Source organism: Rhinoderma darwinii, chromosome 7 (genome assembly GCF_050947455.1).
Source record: "Rhinoderma darwinii isolate aRhiDar2 chromosome 7, aRhiDar2.hap1, whole genome shotgun sequence".
Taxonomy (NCBI): Eukaryota; Metazoa; Chordata; class Amphibia; order Anura; family Rhinodermatidae; genus Rhinoderma; species Rhinoderma darwinii.
The window spans coordinates 112198519-112222136 of record NC_134693.1 but is presented as its reverse complement, the minus strand read 5'-3'; the positions used below and the strand labels follow the sequence as shown (position 1 = coordinate 112222136).

General features: G+C 41.3%; 1 protein-coding gene across 4 annotated transcripts in view; it reads left to right on the top strand.

Moving 5' to 3' along the window:
* The window catches only part of ATG7 (autophagy related 7), a 259880-nt gene that overhangs the window by 86711 nt on the left and 149551 nt on the right, over nucleotides 1–23618 (top strand). The gene's annotated exons all lie outside the window — the stretch shown is intronic.

The following is a 23618-nucleotide window of genomic DNA, read 5'->3' as shown; positions in this document are numbered from 1 at the left end:
ATCAGCTCAGCCAATCAGGTCACAGAATCTCCAGCATATAGTATCTATACAGACATCTTCTGCAAGGCAAGAGTAAAGACAGACAACTGCTGCAATCTCTGGATCCCTGCATCATGCTAATATATTGCATGATGCTATATATTAGCATCATTTGTGTGTGTATATAAGCATACACACACACTTTCCCGCCGCAGCCATTTTTCGAATTTTCACTTTCGTTTTTTCATCCCCACATTCCATAAGCCATAACTTTTTTTTATTTTTTAAATCAATATTGCCGTATAAGGGCTTGTTTTTTGCGGGACAAGTTGTAGATTTTCACGGCACGATTCATTGTACCAAATAATGTAGTGGGAAACTGGAATTAAAATATTTGTGTGGTAAAATAGGAAAAAAATGATGCATTAACTTCATTCTGCGACTCGAGACTATTACAGCGATACCAAATTTATAAAGTTTTTTTTTCATGTTTTACTACTTTTACAAGGAAAAAACTGATCGTTAAAAATTTAATTCGAGTTTTGTCGCCACATTCTGACTTTCAAAACTGTTTTATTGTTCCGTCGATTGAGCAGTATGAGGGCTTCATTTTTACAGGGTGAGATGTAGTTTCAATTCGTACCATTTTGGGCTACATGAGAATTTTTTATCATGTTTTATTCAATTTTTTCTGGGAGATGAAGTGACCAAAAAACAGCAATTCCGGCGGTTTTTATGTTTTTATTTTTTACAGCATTCACAGTGCGGACTAAATAATGATATATTGTAATAGTTCACACTTTTACGGACGCATCGATACCAGTTATGTTCATTTTGTTATCTTTTTTTTACATTGTGCTTAAAAGGGGAAAACAGTGGGGTTTTTTTTTAACTTAATGTTTTTTTTATTTATTAAAAAAGTTATTTTACTATTTTTTACTTGTCCCCCTAGGGGACAAACCAGCTATTGTTAGATCGCTTGCACGTTATACTGCAATACTAATGTATTGCAGTATATCGTGATACTGACCGTCTCCTATGAAAGAGGCTCTGTCACCAGATTTTGCAACCCCTATCTACTATTGCAGCAGATCGGCGCTGCAATGTAGATTACAGTAACGTTTTTATTTTTAAAAAACGAGCATTTTTGGCCAAGTTATGACCATTTTCGTATTTATGCAAATGAAGCTTGCAAAAGTACAACTGGGCGTGTATTATGTGCGTACATCGGGGCGTGTTTACTACTTTTACTAGCTGGGCGTTGTGTATAGAAGTATCATCCACTTCTCTTCAGAACGCCCAGCTTCTGGCAGTGCAGACACAGCCGTGTTCTCCAGAGATCACGCTGTGACGTCACTCACAGGTCCTGCATCGTGTCAGACGAGCGAGGACACCGACACCAGAGGCTACAGATGATTCTGCAGCAGCATCGGCGTTTGCAGGTAAGTCGATGTAGCTACTTACCTGCAAAATCAACTGTAGCCTCTGGTGCCGACACGATGCAGGACCTGTGAGTGACGTCACAGATCTGCACTGCCAGAAGCTGGGCGTTCTGAAGAGAAGTGGATGATACTTCTCATCAGAAAGCCCAGCTAGTAAAAGTAGTAAACACGCCCCGATGTACGCACCTAATACACGCCCAGTTGTACTTTTACTGTAAACACACCCAGTTGTACTTTTGCAAGCCTCATTTGCATAAATACGAAAATGGTCATAACTTGGCCAAAAATGCTCGTTTTTTAAAAATAAAAACGTTACTGTAATCTACATTGCAGCGCCTATCTGCTGCAATAGCAGATAGGGGCTGCAAAATCTGGTGACAGAGCCTCTTGAAGCTTCATAAGAGTACAAAGTTGGCAGACCTGGGGGCCTTCATCAGGCCCCCAGGCTGCCATGCCAACCAACAGCACTCCCGAAATCGTGTCATGGGGGGGGCGTTAGTCATTTAAATGCTGCGGTCTCTATTTACCGTGCGATTGCGCTGAAGTGACTGCTGTAAGAAGTGGGGCAGCTTAATTTTATCATTGAATTCATTGATTTTATTTTAACACACAATGTTTTTACATTTGACAATCAATTTTACAGACAGATAAAGGGGTGTGCAATGGGGTCGCGTTTCGCACCCTCCTACGCAAACCTTTACATGGGTTGTTTTGAGGAATCTCATATTATGAATGCACATAATTTTACCAACAATATCGTCTTTTATAAACGTTACATTGACGATTTGTTTTTTATTTGGAAAGGTGACGTATCTGCTGCTAATGCTTTTATAGAATTTTTAAATAAGAATAAGTTCGGTCTCAGTTTTACGCATACATTCTCGGGGACTACTATTGATTTTTTGGATCTTACGATTACTAATAATGGGAGTCATTTTTGCACTAATACCCATTTTAAAAGTGTCGACGTAAACAGCTATTTGGATTTTAGGAGTGCGCATTATACACCTTGGCTAAAAAATGTCCCTTTTGGCCAGTACCGCAGAATAAGGAAGAATTGTTCTGACGATTTTAGCTTTAATAGAGAATGTGGTATCCTAAACAAAAGGTTTGTAGAGAAAGGTTTTCCTAAGAGTCTGATTAAGGGGGCAGAATTAAGAGCTAGAGGCATGACACAACTCGAATACATCCAAACTCTTGCACCTAACGTTACCGATTGGTAAAAAAGTTAAATTAAGTGAATATAATTTAAATTTTATTACGTCTTTTAATAAAGGTAGCAAACACATTAGGTCCATTTTTATGAAACATTGGCACATCCTGACTAGTGATCCTTTTCTTAAACCATTACTCCCAGCAAAACCGTTAATTACGTTCCGAAGATCGAAAACACTGAGGAACCTATTAGCACCTAGTAAACTGTCGAATAATAAAAATAAAACTTTAGATCCTCTATTGAGAAATAAGGGGTCATTTTCCTGTGGGCATAAGAGATGCCTTTGCTGTGATAACATCTCTGATAAAATGATAGAATTTTCCTCATTTAAAACTAGTGCAAAATTTCCCATTAAAAATCATTTAGACTGTGGGAGCTCTTATGTGGTCTATTTGATACACTGTACATGTGGTTTGCAATATGTGGGTCGGACCACCCAAACGCTGAGAAATCGGGTTAATAAACATCGTTTTAATGTTAGGCAGGGTTTCCTTAAACACAGTGTGTCCCGCCACTGTGCACTCAAACACAAGTGTAACTTTGAAAATATAGTCGTGACACCAATTGAACAAATCCCAGTGGATAGGTTAAAGCAAAGAGAAAATTTCTGGATTTTTAAACTTGAGACTTTACACCCTAGTGGTCTAAACGACCTTACTGAAAAGTCTTTAGAATAAATGTACTATTTCTCTTAGTATTTGAGTAATATCTATGTATACGGGTTTTGAATATAAATCGTTTTTTTCTACATGTTTTTTTCTACATGCACCTATACTAATGTTTATGTAAAGAAAGAAATTTTGCATAAAGAAAGAAATCATACCATAAATGTAATAACTGTAGTAATTTTTATTTAAGTCAATTGTAATCTTACATTTATATACAACTATAGCTTATGCCAATTTATTACTTACAATTTATAGAGTCTTTATTTCTGTTCGCAATGTCGTGGGTAAGCTTCCGGCGTTGTTCTCTGGAATTTTGCGTTCCACCTTGCGGCTCACTGCCCATGTGATTGTGTTAGGTCATTTTTGCGTTCCAATATGCGGTTCATTATCCATATGTCCCATTTCGGCCACCGTATTTTTTTGCGTTACCTAGGTTTTTAGGGACGCCTTGTAATTTCTTTTCAGCGCTACGGTAATCTTTCTTTTTATAACACATCCTGCATATTTCCCCTTCTATCTCGGATCAACCTCTAGTGTACGTAGGGTGAGTTTAATAATACAAATACTTTTAATAATTGTGGTTGCTTACAGCATTTTTTCCTTTACATGCCACTGTTGCTCTTTACAATTGTTTTTATTTCTAATTAACCATATGATATTTATGCGTCCTCCTAATTTTATGTACATTCTTTTAGTGTTTTAAATATGTTCTTCTGATGTTGGTTGTGTCTTTGCAAAAAGACGCTTATGTAATCTGTATTGTCTGACCTTTGACCCGCCCGTATTGGCGGTTCTTTTGTGTTTGAATGTTAATTAGTCCTCATTTACTGTGTATTTAAACATGCGTGCATCGCACAATGTGTATTGGCCTGATGAAGACGCCGGTCCGGCGTCGAAACGCGTAGCCCTGTCTTTACAAATAAATATTATTTATTTATTTCATTGCCTCGACATCCTATATAGCAGCGCCGGTGGTCCTTTTTCCTGAATCATCTCAATTATTTACCTTGACAGCAAACGTATTTTGCATGTGTACGGACCTGGCTGCAGCTTCATGCTTTTGTGATACCTACTGGTATCCATTCTCTAAGGTGAGCAATTTTCTTGTGGTCATATTGCTCAATATACTCCCTCGCTTTATTGCACTATGTGGCGCCGTGTCTCCTTTTTATCTTCCTAATCTAGTTCTTGTCAGAACGCCCAGCTAGTAAAAGTAGTAAAAACGCCCCGATGTACGCACATAATACACGCCCACTTTTACTTTTAAACACGCCCACTTGGACTTTTGCAAGCCTCATTTGCATAAATACAAAAATGGTCATAACTTGGCCAAAAATGCTCGTTTTTTAACTGTAATCTACATTGCAGCGCCGATCTGCTGCAATAGCAGATAGGGGTTGCAAAATCTGGTGACAGAGCCTCTTTAATAATGGCCGCTGTCTGATTGACAGTGTCCATTACTAAGGGGGCTTAGTGTTAGCCGGTGGAAATGCTAACACTAACCCCTCCATCATTACCCCGGTACCCACCGACACCAGGGGTACTGGGAAGAACCAGGTACGATCCAGTACCTGACCATCTGTAGTGATGGACGTGCAGTGGGGCGGCCGCAGGCTGGTATCATTAGGCTGGGAAAGCCCAAAAACTGTGGGACTTTCCCACCCTGGTAATGCTAGGCTGCTGCTGCTATATTGTATCTGGCTGGTTATGAAAAACGGGGGAGACCCTACGTCGTTTTTTTCAAAAATAAAAATTGAAAAAAAACAACGTGGGGTCCCCCCCATTTTTGATAACCAGCCAGATACAATATAGCAGTAGCAGCCTAGCATTACCAAGATGGTAAGGACCTTGGTGCTTGGACCTTTTCAGCCTAATAATACCAGCCCGAGTGGCCGACTATCACTACAGACTGGATCGTACCTGGCTCTTACCGTTACCCCTGGTGGCGGTGGGTACCGGGTAATGATGAAGGGGTTAGTGTTAGCCGTTCCACCGGCTAACAGTAAGCCCCCTTTAGTAATGGACACTGTCAATCAGACAGCGGCCATTACTAAGGCAGTAATAATAAAGTTTTAAAAAGAACAGACACCTAGAAAAAATATTTTATTTAAATAAAACACCCTCCACTAAACCCTCGTTAACCATTTTATTAAAAAAAAAAAGAGAGCTGTCCTCGATTCCGAAGATGCCCAACAACCGAACCTGTAAAAAAACAAATAAAAAATTAGTAATAAAAAAAGAAGGGAATAGCGCAGTAGACTACGCTAATCCATCCTGAGGGATCCTACAAAAAAAAAACGTATACCACACGGTATATGTTTTTTTAACATGAGAGGCTATGGGTGACGGATGCCACTGTATGCCATTCGTCACAGGTATATGTTAAACGTATACCTCTGGGAGCTCCCGACATCATTGTCCATATAAGGACAGGGATCTCAGGGGCTTCCTCAGTCGGGATCACCAGGCAGTGTGCTAGTAGAGACTCTGCCTCAGGACTCCAGCCCTGGGAAAACTCCTGGCGTCACAGTCTGTATATGGACATCACTGGGGTTGACCCTGACATCACTGTCCATATATGGACAGTGATGTTAGGAGCAGAGCTGGAGTCCGAGGCAGAGCCCGGAACTCAGGCTCTGGGGTTGCCCCTGACATCACTGTCTATATTTAGACGGTGATGTTAGAGGCTTCCACAGAGCCAGTGTACCAGAGTTGAGCATCTACTTGCACTCTGCCCGGGACTCCAGCTCTGCTCCGGACATCACTATCCATATATGAATAGTGATGTCGGGAGCAGTGCTGTGAATACGGCCTAGAGTGAGTAGGCTGGTGAGCGCGCACATCAACAGGGTGCCTCAGCCTCTGTTTTGCATAGAATCCGTAGCCAGAGTCTGATGTTGCTGGCTACGGATTCCAATTGACAACGAACGGGGACTGCCGAAGTAGACGAGACTGAGGAGCTGCAAACGAGGGAAGAAGACTACAGCATAGCAGGTTAAGGCTTGCAGAAGGGAAATATAATATATTGAAACGTTTTTATTATATTAAAAGGAACACATATAGGTTTTTTTTTATCTTTACAGATACACTTTAAAGACTATGTAAACCTTTGATGGGCATTTTTTGTTTTTTAATAAACAGGTCAGTGTGTTTGTAACTTTTTAAATACTTTTTATTAAAAATAAGTTTAACTTTTTTTTTTTTAGATACAGCTGCTCTGTATCCTGTATACAGATCAGCTGTATGTAGTGCTAAATCCTGTCAGGTCAACGGCACTGCTGGGTTCAGTGAAAGCGGGTCCTCCGTGTCTTTGACACACAGGATCAACCTGTTCTCCATCACATCTAAGTGCATAACTTAGATGTGATAGAGATACACAGGACCCGCTGACACTGAACCCGTCATGTCTGCAGGACTGACAGATTCAGGTCAAAAGATACAGCTGCTCTGTATAAAGAATACAGAGCAGCTCTATCTCAAATAGTAAAATAAGCTTTTGATAAAGACTAAATTATTAAAAAGTTAGACCAAGCACACTGACCTGTTTATTGAATAAAACAAAATGCCCATCACATAGCCTTTAAGGCCCTCTTACATGGGCCAATGATGGGGCAAACAAGTGTTCGTATAAACGCTCGTGCCTGATCATTGCCATGTGTAAACCGGCAGCGATCAGCCAACGAACTATCAAAGGCTTGTTTGTTGGCTGATCAAATCTTTTATGAGGCCAGAAAGATGGTTGATTGTCGGCAGCACATTTCCCCTTGTAAAGCGGGAGATGTCCTGCCGACAAAATGAAAAATGTAACGATCGTTTGTCCCCATACTTGCGATCATTGCTCTGTGTAAGTGGAGCAAACAAGCGCTGATCGATCTGCTGTATTGTCAATGGACGCTCGTTTATGTGCATTTACTGCCAGGTGCTTACAGGTGGTCCCAGCAGAGGGACACTTTGTGCTCAGCTTGTTATCAAGGGATTTTTCAAACAAGTAGGTATTGCCAAAAGCGGAGAACCGATAGCCATACACTAGGATGGCTACACTACTGGTGTAAAAGTTATATTACTCTGTGCAGCATCCACGCTTTTTCTCTTGTCTTCTCTGTGCACTACCTTTTGAAGAAAGAATCCTTGGTGCTGAAAGTACATGGAATATCCATTTCATTGTCTACTTTAACTACACATCTTGTAAACCTGGATTCTTTTGTGTATTGAAACCGATCAAGGCTTTGTATTTATCGGCACTTATAACATTTCAGGCCACAGTAGCAGGTCTGTGCCAGGGGCTGTACACAGTGTCATTATTTCCTGTTGCTTACGTGTCCCCAACATATTCCATAGCGCTGTGCAGAGATTGTCATCACTCGCATCAGTCTCTGTTCCAAATGTGACAAAGTCACAATCTAATTTCCTTATCTCCAATACACACCATTTCATACGGAGCTAGTCTGCCTGCGAGTTGGGGAGAAAACCCACGTTATCTCAGGGAGAAGATACAAACTGCACAAAAAGGTTGTCAGATTTGAACCAAGAACCTCTTTTCTGCAAGGCAACAGTGCTAACCACTGAGCCACAATCTCAAGGAGGTTCACTGTAGACTTCATAATACAGAAAAGTTCCCCCATGACTGTATTAATAAAAACTTCTCGGGCGTCTTTTCTTAGAACCCTGTGTTGTGCCGTTCCTCTGTTGTTCCTCCTGAAATTATATGAATACATTGACAACTGGGTGTTACCATTCCACTTCTCAATAGGACTTGTCCCTACACAGTCTGGCACTGTCTAAGTGCTGATGTAAAACTTTGCAGGGACACCCCCTATTGACAATGTCAAGTTGTAGTTATTGATACATTTCCAGGAGGAATAACAGATGAAAGTTGCCATTTAGAAGAAAAATTGTTCCAGCAATGTTAATTCATGGAGAATACAAGGATTTACTGAAAAAGAGACATGTTAGGTAGACTTACAGCTAAGACTCAAATGGATGCAAAAAAAAAAATGTTGCCTGAAACGTACTTCTACAAACGTTAGTGTAGAAGAGCGATCATCTGAGAAGTTGTTATGGGCAGAAACAAAGGTGTAATGTTTCGTGATGTTAGATGATTACAGCTACACGTTTTATCCTATGGGCTGAAGACGATCTCAGACTATAAAGACTTTACCCTACATGTGTTTCTTTTTGTAGCCAGATGTGTCTTTTATCTCCCCATCTCAGCACTTGCCAAATTTTCCCCTGGCTTTTTCTACTGGTTGGAACTATTTGAACATTTGAAGGAAATTGGATTGTGAGTGCAGACAGGGGATTTCTGCAAGAAATAGGCTAAAGGGTTTGATGTTTGCTCATAGGAGAGCTTTGTGTTTAATAAATTTGAATACTTTTCATCCATATTACTTCAGATGTAAAGTCAGTGCGTTTTTTGCAACTTTGTAATAAAATATTGTGTGTTATAGCGCTGTAATTATTTATAGTGCTATCATACAGGGCCTATTCCCTTAAAGGGATATTTAATTTTAAACTTTTATCTATAGATTGATCAAGCAGTGCACTTAGGCCGGGTTCACACCTGCGTTCAGGTTTCCGTCACTCTGCTCTGTCATAGAAGCAGAACAACGAACGTACCGGAAGCTCTGGATCTGTTGTGTGACGAAAACCATCAACGCCAAAACGGAACCCGTTAACTTTAATGGGTTCCGTCGGAGTCTATGACCAGGTTTCTGTCAATTTGCCGGATGTAATAGCGTAGGATGCTGCGCTATTTTGTCCGGCAAACACAACAGGATATGTGACAGTCTTTCCTAACGGAGCTTCCAACGCAGATGTGAAAAGCCTCTTAAACAAACATTGAAAGATTTAGGCCCCTTGCACACGATCCTAGAATTCATCCGTAATTACGGACACATTCATTTCTATTGCCCACGAATTCCTTCCCGTATATTTACGGGAAGGTGTCTGTGCCATAGAAAGGCTCCGCAAAAGATAGGACATGTCCTAGTTTTTGCTTTTTACGGACCGTGCTCACATGCTTTATATGGAAGCACGGCACACAAATGCGAGTGGCTATCCGCAAAAAAAAAAAAAACATTGTACCAAAATGCCCTCACTGCAGATAAAAGGCTATTCCAGAGGTAGCAAGTGACAGTATATCGCTAGTATATGCTATCACTTGCTGATTGATGGTGGTTCAACAGCTGAGACCAATCAGATTGCTAGAATGAATGGGCCAGAGCGCTGTCCAGGCCCTGCAACTCTTCCCTGTTTACTTAAATGGTGCTGAGATGCAGTTCTCTGCACAGAGCCAGGACAGAAGCGAACTGACCAGAGGAAATGAGAGTCCTCAGTCCCTTCATTGTGGTGATCGGTGGGGGGTGAATGCGCTCAGACTCCCACCAATCAGCAAGTGACCGTATATCATAACAAAATGTCATCACTTTGGCTGAAATATGTGAGAAGTGATATGAATGCAAGTGTGAAAGAGGCAATAGACAATGAAGATTGTGAGAATGTTGATCCATTGTGGGTGGAATTACAAGGAGAGGTAAACACTGAAAAATATTTTTTTTAGGTGTAATCTATAGCCCCCCCCCTATATAACTGAGGAGATGGAAGGTCAGCTATATAAACAGATGGAGCAGGCAGCATCGGGGGGGGGGGGGGTACTGTAGTCATAAGGGGAGATTTTAATTAGTGAGATATTGTTTGGGGTCATAGTTCTGCTTCATTTGCAAAGGGGAGAAACTTCCTCATCTTGTTGCAGGATAATTTCATGGCCCAGGGTGTGGGAGACCCGACTAAAGAACCCGAAAACCTGGTAACAGTGATCACAATATAGTTACATTTTACCTATACTGTAAAATACAAACACAGGCTGGGAGGGCAAAAACACTTAATTTTAAGAAGGCCGATTTCCCCAGGATGAGGGTTGCAATTCAGGATATAGACTGGGAAGAACTAAGGTCAAATAACAGTACACATGATAAATGGGAGATTTTAAAATTGCAGAATTTATTCCTATAGATAACAAGTATAAACGACTAATAATAATCCCCACTACACTTAATCTTCAAGTCTATGTAGAGCTCTGAAAGGGATTTTTTTTAAATTCATTTTTTTTTAACAAAAAGGTCAATCAGTGTGTCTAGTGAAAAATTATTTCGTTTTTATAAAAAATTATTTTTACTTTTTGAAAAACAGCTGCTTTGTATTCTGCATACAGAACAGCTGTATCGTTCGCTATGACCTGAATCTGTCAGTCCCGTGGATCTGACGGGTTCGGCGTCAGCGGATTTTGCGTGTGTCTGACACGCAGAACCCACCTGTAATCTATCACCTCTAAGTTGTGACCTTAGATGTGATGAACTCGTCAGTTCCGCGGACCTGACGGGTACAGGATTTAGCGAATACAGCTTCTCTTTAGAGAATACAAAGCAGCTGTATCTCAAAAAGTAAAAATCATTTTGAATAAAAACTAATTATAAAGTTGCACCAATCAAAAAAATAAATAAAAAATAAATCTCTCAAAGGTTTACATAGCCTTTAATGCTGTATGAGATCTGTAGCTTAGTAGGTAAAGGTAGCTCTAGGCATAAAGATATTCCTATTATCCATTGAGCGCTCTAATATTTTTTTTAAGATTGGAACGGTTATCCAAAAAAAGAGCATACAAGAATAGGTAGATATTTCCCAGAATATCAGTTATTGTTTTTGCCATTGTAATTATGATATTAATATCAAATAACATTGCTCTACATGTATTTTTATGATTGTATTGTTTACCACTAACATCCATGAAACATTTTTAAGGGGTTGATGATGGTTGTAAGAGACTAGAGACAGTTGTTCCTACAGACATGTTAGGCCCTGTCCACGTCCCGTTGATGGCCTCCGTTTAACGTATACGCCGGGAAAAACTACCAACGTATATGTTTAAATGAGGTCTCCGATGGACGCCATAAAGTAGCATCTGTGGCCTATAGGGTCCTGCATGGTTTGGTTTTTATTTTTTGAGAAATCATTGTATGGAAAAGCGTAATCCTAAGGTGTAAGCCATGTGCCTTTTAGCTGCACCTCCTATGAGGCCATGTTCCCACATGGATTTCTTGTGGATTTTCGGTTCGAATTCCGCTACAAAACACAATACAATACATGTGAATGTGGTTTAGAAAGCTCTATTCACATCCTTCAGATTTAAAATCCTTACAATGCTCTTTTCCTCATAGCCTGCAAAATTTGCAGGCTTCCAGTAAAGTTTTTGTCCTTACTTTGTGAACCTAACCTTATAGACACAGAGGATCCTGGTGCACAAAGATTAAACTATGAGACACAAGTCCCAATGTCCCTAAAAATTACACAGGAATATATCTTCAATCTACAGCATCCACTAAAGCAAGGCCTCTGTATGATCGGAGGCATATGGGGGTATAGTATGGGCCCATAGATTTCTATGCGTGCTTTATTACAGCTCAGCAAATCGGAGCATGTACGAAGCTGTAATAGGGCCGTGTGCATGAGGCCTTACTAGGCAATTGCCAGAATGTATTGTTGTGTTCCTAATTCATTATGATATCTCTATTGGATAATAAGGGCATTTACAAGATTAGGGAACTACTGGAGTTTCTTTTTATGTAAGTTCCTGGCATTATAAATTAGTTATTTGGAAAAGACTAAACTATATGACATATCTTTCTAGTCTTGTCAGAATGGCTGATTTTTAAGCTATCACAAATATCCGATTTCCTTGTGGATGTTTGCGAAAAAGATTTAGCTTGCTGCTGTCACATTGCTGTTAAAGACGACCTGTTAATCTATCTGTGTTTGTACGGTAGCAAATAAAAATGGAAGAGTTGATATCATGGTCAGTCTGGATCTGCCTCCATTAGCCTTCGTTCACATCTGCGTCAGGGTCCCGTTCTGATGTTCCGTCAGAGATTCCCCTCAGAACGGGACCCTGACTGAAACAAACCATAGGTTTCCGTTTGCATCACCATTGATTTCAATGGTGACGGATCCGATGCCAATGGTTTCTGTTTGTCTTAGTTGTGTAAAGGTTCCGTCGTTTTGACGGAATGATTAGCGCAGTAGACTATGGTATTGATTCTGTCAAAACGACCGAACCCTTGCACAAACTAAGACAAACGGAAAGCATTGGCATCGGATCCGTCATCATTGCAATCAATGGCGATGCAAACGGAAACCTATGGTTTCCATTTGTTTGTCAAGGCCCCGTTCTGACGGGATGCTCAAACGGAACGTCCGAACGGGACGCAGATGTGAACAAAGCCTTACTGGTTGGAACTGCTTTTGTAGAATGCTAGTAGTATATTTTAGCATATTTTTTATATGCTCTTTATCACCTTATGCAAATGTTTCAGTGACTTTATATCGTAGTGAAAAATTTACTAAATAATTATTGACTTCAACGTATTTTCCATAGCTACTAATCTGATCCTACTACCAACCTTGTGAAAGATTGGATCTCAGTCCCTGTGTTCAGTGGAGAGGTAGTGTAGCTTTTTCGCCATTTTGTTACCATAAATTTTCAGAGTATCCGCTGACAATTCTACCTTAACCACATGACAGCCGTCGATGCCCCAACAGAAGTGTGCCAACTACCGGTGTCCCCAATGTATTTGCAATAGATGTCCCATAAAAACCTCGGCTGCACACTTACTACTAATTCTGGTTGGAAAAGATGAGAATTTGTATATATTTGGGTCCTACATGTACCAATTTTGGCCATAGATAACTAAGGATCACATAGATGGCCAGGTTAACAGATAATCCGAGAAATGCACTATGGATGCGGGCGGTGGCGTTGTCCGAGATAGATGCTCAATGAGCATGTGCCTACTAGTGGTAGATCGCTCTGCAACTGTAGGAGCACCCTCTTTCTTGCTTCTTCTTAGAGCACCTGTTTACTATTTACTCCATTAAAAGGGGTTCTATAGTTTGAAGCAACTATTGCTTAAAGGATTTGTCTGGTTTGGGGAACCCATTTTTAAATATCCTATTCGTAGGGTTGAGCGATTATGACCTAACTCAAAATCACGATTAATTTAACCTCGATTACGATTAATGAGCGATTATTTTGCATACCACGCCATTGAATTCATATTTATCCCCTGAGCCTGCTGTAAATGACTGTATATAACAGAGTTTCCCAACCTTTTCAGGCTCAAGGCACCCCAGGCACCCCTAGTAAAGTGACCATCACAGAGAAAGTGTGCTTACTGCTGGGGAAGGAATAAATAAGAAGGTATAAGAACAACAACTCCCAGCATGTCCAGGCTGTTATTAAGGGATATAAGAGGACATTACAACGAGGGGGTATAAGAGGAGAGAACTACAACTCCCAGCATGTCCAAGCTGTTATTAAGGAATATAAGAGGACATTACAGGGAGGGTGTATAAGAGGAGAGAACTACAACTCCTAGCATGTCCAGGATGTTATGTGATAGAGAAAGTTTACAGGAGGAGGAGGTATAAGAACAACTCCCAGCATGTCCAGGCTGTTCTTAAGGGATATAAGAGGACATTACAGGGAGGGGGTATAAGAGGAGAGTACTACAACTCCCAGCTTGTCCAGACTGTTATGCGATATCACAGGACATTACAGGGAGGAGGTATAAGCGGAGAGGACTACAACTTCCGGCATTCCCCTGGCTCCATTTCTCACACAATTGGTAACAAACGAAAGAAAAAAATTACCCTGCACAGCATGGCTCCTCTTCCTCCGTCAGATTTCTAGTAGGAAGCGGTGGGCAGTACTCGTAACACGTGCACGCGTCACGTCTGCTACAACGTCGGGGGCGGAGCTTGTAGCAGTGGATGAGCAAAGTGTCGCGGCACTCCTGGACAGTTCTCCTGGCACCCCAGGGTGCCACGGCACCCCGGTTGGGAACTACTGGTATATAATATACCCCCTGACACTGCCCCCACACAGTATATTGCCCCACGGTGCTCCCCACACAGTACAATGCCCCATAGATACCCTCCATACAGTATAATGCCCCCATAGCTGCCCTCCATACAGTATAATGCCCCCATAGCTAACTCTACATAGTATTATGCCCTCATAGCTGCCCTCCACACAGTAAAAAAAAGTCACCACAGCTGCCCCCACACTGTATAATGCCCCGCAGCTGCCCCCACACGGTATAATGCCACTATAGCTGCCCCAGTAAAAAGGAAAAAAGGTCAGAGAAATCCAAGGGCGCAGCCGTATAAGGATGAGATACTTTAATTGTACATGAAACAACAACAAAATACTGTGTTTCGAAGCCGTACCGGTCTCTTCGTCAGGTCAGAGTACAAGGTCACTTGTACTCTGACCTGACGAAGAGACCGGTACGGCTTCGAAACACAGTATTTTGTTGTTGTTTCATGTACAATTAAAGTATCTCATCCTTATACGGCTGCGCCCTTGGATTTCTCCGACCTTTTTTCCTTTTTACTGGATTCGTTCAGCGGATTTTGTGTACTCCAAATCTCCGGATCGGGAACTGTGGCTGCAACCGGCTCTGATAAGGACACCTTTGAATACACCTTCTGGGATGTTGTGCTCCTAGCATAACATCACCAGGTCAGTATATTTGACCCCTTTTTCTTTTTCCTCCACACCTATATAGATTCAGGCACGATGTGCGCTTTGTTTTTACTTTTATCTCCATAGCGTGACTATAGCTGCCCCCACACAGCCCCAATAGTGCCTAATAAAATACATATTCCACTAACCCCGTTCCAACGATGACTGGAGGAGATCCCTCTGCTCCTCCGGTCTGTGTGGCTCCGTGCAGACAGACGAAATGATGTCACTGCCTCGTGTCCGTCTGCGCTGAGCCGTGAGTGTATGGCGATATGTAGTGAATAGTAGAGCAGAGACGTTACGGCTCCCTGCTCTACCATTGGATTCAACTGTATCTGCGTCCTGAGGACGGAGATACAGATAAAACCGGGAAAAAATTATTGAAGACACCGAAATGCACAAGATGATGTCGGTTAATTGCACTGAATTTCGGTTTTGGTTATTCTTCAATTAATTGCCCAGCCCTACCTATTAGGGAATTCTGTGTTAATAAAGGTAAGTCCCTCTTAAGAATCCTCCTCGATTATAGCTAGAGGGGAAAGCGGCTACAAAGCCTCTTTCGCTTTGGAGGACCCGGTTCATCTCATGGATTTAAATGAAAACTGTGCAATGTTGAACGGAATTGAACAGTTCGTTCCAGGATCCCCCACATATTACAGCTCGGTGCTACCAGCGGAACATCCTGTAATCAACTTATTGCCAGGAAATCTTCTCATTAAAAGAATTATCCAATGTGGACAACCCCTTTAAATACGAGGGTTTGTCGTACTCTAAATTACTTATATACTCCTACTAATATGGTGTTTTCCACTAGAGTACTCTTTGAGTGCTAGAGGGTTTCATGGTGTATTCTACACAATTTTGGTCTGTTATTTTGATACAGGATCAGACTTGGAAATAGGAAATGATGTTGACTTAGCAAGACCTTTATCTGAAGCACTACACTATAGTGATCATGGATGGAAAGAAAAAATATTTGAAAGGTCTGAAATAGGGCTGGGCGATGAAATCAATTAATTTGGCATTTGCTCGCATTGCAATTTTGTTATTTCACAGAATTGTGAAATCGAGAAGTTCAGTATCAGTAGAGGGAGAGACGGCGAAGCACAAGCTCCGGAGACTCCACCATGCACATGCTAATGGCCCTGTCCCCATGGCAGCATCACGACAATTAGGGCCATTCCTGTTCTTTCGGCCACCAATGTGATTTAGCCCACAGCCCTCCCCATAAACCGCTGTTTAGTGACAGCTGAGCGGCACCATTGTTTAGTTACAGTCTCTCTGCAGCATTTCAGCTGGAGCCAGGTAAACTTCAGCAAAACAGATAATTAAAAGTCAGTTTTTATGAGGGACGTTACTTGTTTTGTGGGTCATATTAGCAGAATTTATAGGAAAATGGCCAACCCCTTTTAGGAATCTGAGCAATTATTAAAGGGAGTGAAGGGGAGGAGGAGAAAAAATGTTTTAAGTTCTAAGAAGGCGTCCAGTGATCAGAATGTTCTCAAAATATATTTCATTATGGACCAAATATGATGCTGTGCTCCGTCATCAAAAGTAATTCAGCTTTAGATGCCTTTTTAACATCCAAACCCCCCCCCCCCCCACCCACATTTTTTTTTATTCCCATTTGAAATGTGCAAGTAAAGTGGACAATAATGTCCTTTGTTCAGAAGAGATTTGTCGATGAAGTTCCTCATTTGAGTTAAGAAAAACTGGAGTTCACAGAGAGGCCTTTGTGTGCAAACAGTTGGGTACTTTGTTTATTCAGCATGGGATATCTCGCTCTGTGATGACACAAGCAACGTCTGCCATTGTTTCACCAAAGTGTGAATCCAGACTGAAAGGATTTAGGCTTATTTAGATTTATTACAAGTACTGGAAACTCATTGGAGGCTATAATGAAAAAAAAAATTACAATTGACATAAAATATTTACTAAATACTAGGTGCAGACTAGTACACTGACCGAGCCGTGGTTTGGTTTTAGACACTTCGGGGGTTGACCGGGTAATTCTATATTTGTATTTGCGTTTGGTGTTTGCTTTGTACACCCCACCTGAATCTGAGTAAGTGAAGTTAAAGGGGTTTTAGTACGATAGACTTTCATGGCATATCACCCATATATGCCATAAAAGTCTAAACAATGGGGATGATCGGAGTGCCTGCAGAAAAGTGACTGCATGTGTTGAGCGACTTTCTATTAAAGTGTATGGGAGGTATGGAAACCGCCAAGTGAGGCCGTGTCTTCGCCTTGAATGAATACTGGGCTCCTATGTTCTGGATAAGGGGGAACTTCAGTTGTCAGACATCCACCATTCAGATTTTTATGACATATCTTGTCGATATGCCATAAAAGTCTATGGTGAGAACACCTAATTTAAAAAATATGGTGGATGCTTAAGATATAGAAATACTCCGCGCACTCGTTCATTGCAAAATTCGTAGATTTATTGAGTACATAGTGTTTCCGCTAGCAGGTCAGAATCGTAATAGGTAAATGTTTTTGGTCAAAAAAGACCTTCATCAGGCAGACTGCCCAGAGTTGTAAGCATAAGAAAGGTATTCGCTTCATTGAGCGAATATATATATATATAATGTATATTGTATAATGTATATTTCTCCAGGGCCCTTTTAATAGCAGGTACATATACTTATTTTGAACTGTGTAAATTAGACTTTCAGGTAGAAATTTGTTAAATAAATCAATTTTTTTTCTGGTTTCTAAGTGTAAAATAAATCAACCTTCTCGTGGACGGTCAATGTTCTACAACACACTGCTAATCGCTAATTAAAAAGAAAAAGGGTTTGTAACAATCAATAAGTAGATGGATCTTCTGGGAGATTGAGTCCTTGAAGGTTTCTGTATCCTTTGCTGGTTCAGCTATAATACACGTATGCACTTCATGAGATAACAGATCTTAGATCAGTTGTAGTTAGAAATTCGGGCCCAGGCAACTCCTTCGTGTTCCTTTCTGGAAAATCTCAGCACAATGTCCTCTGCCATTTCATGTGGGTGTCCTGGAATATAATCATCTGATGTATTCAGCCCATACTCCACCCTGTCTTTTAAATGCTGGGAGAAGAATAAAGCAGGGGCCCGCTGCTGTGCTTCTAACAGACTGCTGAGTCAAGCCAACTTGTCCCCATGATACATCCTGAAACCGTTTCCTATTATTTTATCTCGGGCTGCTCAGCAAGCCTACTCCTCTATTTCCTTTCGTACCGTTTGCTTATCTCGCTCGGAGAGTTCATGTTTCATTTGGGACTCTGCTGGCTTCCAGTGGCCAGATGGTTATATAAGGAGTCTGATGTAGAATATCAAGTAGTATATAGTATGAAAAATACCTTATTAGTGAATAGTGTGCAGTTGATAATAAAGAAGATTGCCTTAAAGGGGTTATCCCATCGTATAAAGTGATGGCATGTCGCTTGGATATGCCATCACTTTGATAGGTGTAGGGTCCATCCTCTGTGACCCACCACCAATTCTGAGAATAAAGGGTCCCTGCACAGCGTTGGTCCCAGACACCTGGCTGTGAAAGGAACTGCAACCGGTCCCATTGACTAGAAAACCGTAATCATTCTCTGAATCATTGGGGATCCCAGAGGTCAGAAGTGATGGCCTAGCCTAGGGAAATGCCATAACTTTGAGATTCTCCTTTTAGGCCGTAGGAAGTACTCATGTATCTACAGATGTAGTCATCAGCAATCTGAATTATTATTAATCCAAAGTGTAAAAAGCTCCCTAAGGGTATGATTAGACCCGATGGATTTGTTGCAGATTGTCAGTGCACATTCCGCACAAATTAACCCCTTAACGCTCCATGACCTACTATTAGGTCATGCTAACTGTAGCGTTCGCGCTCAGTGACCTAATAGTAGGTCATGGAGTAAACACGGCGCCGTTCGCGCGGGGCGCGTTCATGAGCTGTGATAGCTGCTGTTTCCGACAGCAGACTATCACTGCTCAATGTGCCGGGACCGATCGCGGAGCTCCCCCGCCGATTAACCCCTCAGAAGCCGCGTTCAATAGCGATCGCGGCTTCTTAGGGGTTAATCCGCCATCGCCGGCCTGCTACACGATAGCGGCCGGCGATGGTGACTATGGCAACCGGACACCAAACAATGGCGTCCGGCTATGCCATAGACGGAAGCCTAGTGGGTCCTGACAACGTCAGGACCCACTATGCTTGCTGTCAGTGAGTAGCTGACAGTTCTAATACACTGCACTACGCATGTAGTGCAGTGTATTAGAATAGCGATCAGGGCCTCCTGCCATCAAGTTCCCTAATGGGACAAAGTAATAAAGTAAAAAAAAAGTTAAAAAAAGATGTGTAAAAATAAGAAAATAAAAGTTTTAAAAGTAATAAAAGTAAAAGTCCCCCTTTTTCCCTTATCAGTCATTTATTATTAATAAAAATATATAAACAAACAAACTATACATAATTGGTATCGCCACGTCCGTAACGGCCTGAACTACAAAATTATTTTGTTATTTATCCCGCACGGTGAACGCCGTAAAAAAAAATATTAATAAACCGTACCACAATCACAATTGTTTGGTCACTTCACCTCCCAAAAAATGGAATAAAAAGAGATCAAAAAGTCGCATGTACCTAAAAATGGTACTGATGGAAACTACAGTTCGTTACGCAAAAAATAAGTCCTCGCACGGCTTGATTGATTGTAAAATAAAAACGTTCTGGCGCTTAGAATAAGGTAACACAAAAAGTGAATGATTGTTTACAAAACGTATTTTATTGTGCAAACGCCATAAGACATAAAAAAAAACTATAAACATCTGGTATCGCCGTAATCGTATCGCCCCGCAGAATAAAGTGAATATGTCATTTATAGCGCACGGTGAACGCTGTAAAAAAAAAAAAGTATACAAAAACAATAGTAGAATTGCTGTTTATTAGTCACCACGCCACCTAAAAATGGAATAAAAACTGATCAAGAAGCCGCATGCACCCCAAGAAAACTACAATGGATTCCTCAAGGGGTCTAGTTTCCAAATTGGGGTCACGTTTGGGGGGTTTCCAATGTTTTGGCACCACACGACCCCTTCAAACCGGACATGGTGCCTAATAAAAAAGAGGGCTCAAAATCCGCTAGGTGCTCCTTTGCTTCGGAGGCCGGTGCTTCAGTCCATTACCGCCCGAGGGCCACATGTGGGATATTTCTCTAAACTGCAGAATCTGGCCAATACGTATTAAGTTGCGTTTCTCTGATAAATCCTTTTGTGTAATAAAAAAAATGGTATAAAAAGAGTAAATTTCACCTCTACTTTGCTCTAAATTTCTGTGAAACACCTAAAGGGTTCATAAACTTTCTAAATGCTGTTGTGAATACTTTGAGGGGTCTAGTTTCTAAAATGGGGTGTTTGATAGGGGTTTCTAATATATGGGCCCCTCAAAGCAACTTCAGAACTGAACTGGAACCTAAAAAAATAAATAAATGAGGCAATACTTCACTTCTTACATTATACTGATAATGAGCCGTGCCCACCCCGAGATGACACCAGTTTTGACCGTTTGTATAAACGGAGACCCCTATTAGACCGTTTCAGTGCCCGGTTTTCCCAAGCATACACCCCCGAGAAGTGTATTTCTATTGATGAGTCCCTGGTACATTTTAAAGGGAGGCTTCAATTCCGCCAGTACCTGCCAGGTAAGAGGGCAAGGTATGGCGTGAAGATGTATAAGCTGTGCGAGAGTGCATCAGGGTATACCTACAGATTTAGGATATATGAAGGAAAGACCACCCCCAAACCAGACTGCATCCTGGACTACAATAGGTACATGGGAGGGATGGACTTGTCAAATCAAGTCCTGAAGCCCTACAGCGCCATGCGGTGTGGTATAAGAAGCTGGCCGGGCACATCATACAGATGGCTTTGTACAATGCGTACGTGCTACGTCGATGTGCAGGCCAGAGGGGAACTTTCCTGGAATTTCAAGATCTAATCTTTAGGGACCAGGAAGGGGGGGCACCAGGGTACTTCTGGAAGCGAGGCCACACGCATCGTACCAGGGCAACACTTTCCAGGAGAAGTTCCCCAAACCGGTGGAAAGGGAAAGAGTCAAAAGAGGTGCAGAGTCTGCTATAAGAGGGGGATAAGGAAGAACACAATATACCAATGTGACACGTGTCCCGAAAAACCAGGGCTCTGTATAAAAGATTGTTTTAAAATGTATCATACATGCCTTGATTTTTAATTTACCCTGATGCACTCCGCACAGCTTACCCCCCTCATCTTTCCCTTCTGAGCCCTGCCGTATGCCCAGGCAGCTGATAACAGCCACATGTAGGGTATTGCCGTACCCAGGAGAACCCACATTACAATTTAAGGGGTGCATATCTCCGGTGGCGCATGCTGGGCACACTATATTGGACACTGAAATGGCATATATATATATTAAATTGCAAATCTCACACTGCAACATCTGCTGCGCATTATCTTTTACACAGTACCTGTGGGGTCAAAATGCTCACTACACCTCTAGATGAATGTCTTAAGGGGTGTAGTTTTTAAAATGGGGTCACTTCTCGGGGGTTTCAACTGTACTGGTACCTCAGGGGCTTCTGCATACATGACTTGGCACCAGAAAAGCTCCAGTAGGCCAAATGGTGGTCCTTTTCTTCTGAGCCCTCCCATGGGCCCAAACGGCAGTTTATCACCACAAATGGGGTATTGCCGCACTAAGGACAAATTGGGCAACAAAATGGGGTATGTTGTTCCTTGTGAAAATAAGAAATTTTGATCAAAAATGACATCTTATTGGAAAAAATATCATTTTTTTCATTTCACAGCCCAATTCAAATAGGTGCTGTGAAAAAACTGTGCGGTCAAAATAACAAAAACCATAAATGAATTCCTTGAGGGGTGTAGTTTCCAAAATGGGGTCACTTCTGGTGGGTTTACATTGTTTTGATACCTCTGGGCCTCTGCAAATGCGACATGGCACCCGAAAACCAATCCAGCAAAATCTGGACTCCAACAAACACATAGCGCTCCTTTCCGTCTGAGCCCTCCCATGGGCCCAAACGGCAGTTTATCACCACAAATGGGGTATTGCCGCACTAAGGACAAATTGGGCAACAAAATGGGGTATGTTGTTCCCTGTGAAAATAAGAAATTTTGATCAAAAATGACATCTTATTGGAAAAAATATAATTTTTTTCATTTCACAGCCCAATTCAAATAGGTGCTGTGAAAAAACTGTGCGGTCAAAATGATAACAAAAACCATAAATGAATTCCTTGAGGGGTGTAATTTCCAAAATGGGGTCACTTCTGGTGGGTTTCCATTGTTTTGATACCTCAACACCTCTTCAAACCTGGCATGCTGCCTAAAATATATTCTAATAAAAAAGAGACCTCAAAATGCACTAGGTGCTTCTTTGCTTCTAGGGCTTGTGTTTTAGTCCACGAGTGCAGTAGGGCCACATGTGGGACATTTCTAAAAACTGCAGAATCTGGACAATACATATTTAGTAGTATTTCTCTGGTAAAACCTTCTCTGTTACTAAAAAAAAATTGAATAAAATTGAAATTCAGCAGAAAAAATGAAATTTGCAAATTTCATTTCCACTTTGCTTTAATTCCTGTGTAATGCCTGAAGGGTTAAAAAACTTTCTAAATGCTGTTTTGAATACTTTGAGGGGTCTAGTTTTTAAAATGGGGTGTTTTATGGGGGTTTCTAATACATAGGCCCCTCAAATCCACTTCAGAACTGAACTGGCACCTTCAAAAAAAGGCTTTTGAAATTTTCTTAAGAATATGAGAAATTGCTGTTTATGTTCTAAACCTTGTAACGTCCAAGAAAAATAAAATAATGTTCAAAAAACGATGCCAATCTAAAGTAGACATATGGGAAATGTGAACTAGTAACTATTTTGGGTGGTCTAACCGTCTGTTTTTCAAGCAGATGCATTTAAATTCTGAAAAATGCTATTTTTTGTAAATTTTCTCTAAATTTTGCAATTTTTCACAAATAAAGACTGAATATATCGACCAAATTTTACCACGAACATGAAGCCCAAAGTGTCACGAGAAAACAATCTCAGAATCGCTTGGATAGGTTTAAGCATTCCGACGTTATTACCACATAAAGTGAAATATGTCAGATTTGAAAAATGGGCTCTGAGCCTTAAAGGGGTTTTCCAATCCTTTTTTTTTTTTTTTTAAATCAATGCAATGTTCCTCTATTAATATATTAGTGCACTCTGACTAGCTTTTTCTTGATAATAAATGGTTTTAGTAACATTACTCCCTATTGTTTACCTTGAGAGGTTTGTTTTGCTCAGTAAGTTCATTCCTCTTCTCTTCCTGTGTTTCTCCTCCCTGCATGCACTGCTCTAGTCCCAGCATGCAATGTGCATGCAGCAGTGCACTTGCTCCGCCTACTACACCCAGCTCTACTAACTTCTGCAATCTCAGTCTTCATTTTGGTGCTCTCATTCTATTACTGATAGCACAAGCTGAAATCACTGGATATCTGCGTTTTTAACCTCTTAACGCCGAAGGGCGGATATATCAGTGCTCTGCAGCTGCTAGTTCGCGCAGGAGGAGGGATATATCCGTCCTGTGGTGGCGCGGGTACTGCCAGTGTACCCACACGATCAGCGGCAGGAGCACGGCTGTTATACACAGCCTGGCTCCTGCTGCAACTGCCGGAATCGAAGCGCGCTCCGATTCCGGCAGTTTAACCCATTAAATGCCGCTGTCAAT